Source organism: Meleagris gallopavo, unplaced genomic scaffold, assembly GCF_000146605.3.
Source record: "Meleagris gallopavo isolate NT-WF06-2002-E0010 breed Aviagen turkey brand Nicholas breeding stock unplaced genomic scaffold, Turkey_5.1 ChrUn_random_7180001973318, whole genome shotgun sequence".
NCBI classification, from domain to species: domain Eukaryota; kingdom Metazoa; phylum Chordata; class Aves; order Galliformes; family Phasianidae; genus Meleagris; species Meleagris gallopavo.
This window is the reverse complement of record NW_011232751.1, coordinates 1-506: the sequence shown is the minus strand read 5'-3', so window position 1 is coordinate 506 and position 506 is coordinate 1. Positions and strand designations below refer to the sequence as shown.

At 52.8% G+C, this 506-nt stretch overlaps 1 long non-coding RNA gene across 1 annotated transcript; it reads left to right on the top strand.

The window, feature by feature from the left end:
- The first annotated feature begins 3 nt into the window (after window positions 1-3).
- On the top strand, window positions 4-506 carry LOC109365220. Its single transcript, XR_002110856.2, has 3 exons — window positions 4-77; window positions 204-316; window positions 416-506. It is a non-coding gene; the product is annotated as an uncharacterized LOC109365220 (long non-coding RNA).

Here is a 506-nt window from a genome sequence, read left to right as displayed (position 1 = left end):
AGCGGCTGAGCAATGGAGTTGGGACTCGGGGAGCAATAGGTGCCTGTGTCCCAAGCTTCCTGTGTGGCCCTTGCAAGGTAGGTGTGCCTAATGTAGGCGTGCGCTAAGGCAGTGCTGTTGAGACACAGCTTGTGTCACTGTCCGCACCAGATCTGCTCTCTGTTAAGCTTTTCCCTTATTTTATGTCCCCCTGTCCTTTTCAGCTCCTGCTCCCCTCGCCTGCAAGTGGAGCGATGCTCAAGTTTGAGGAATCTTTTCCTCGGCAGGCGGTAAAAGACGCCGCAGCTGCGAGTTTTGTGTCCTTCTTTGTTATTGGGTCAGTAGAGCAAGGATATCTTCAGAACAGCTCTCTAAGTCAGCCTGTAACACCAATGTGCATGAGAGAATAAGGACTCTTTTTTTTCCCCTCTTGTAGAAAGCAGCCTCCTTGAGAGCAGGAGAGCAGCAGGCTGTCTGCTGTGTGGCTGCTGAAGGGCGTTTCTCCCCAGCTGAGATCCCTGAGCCCA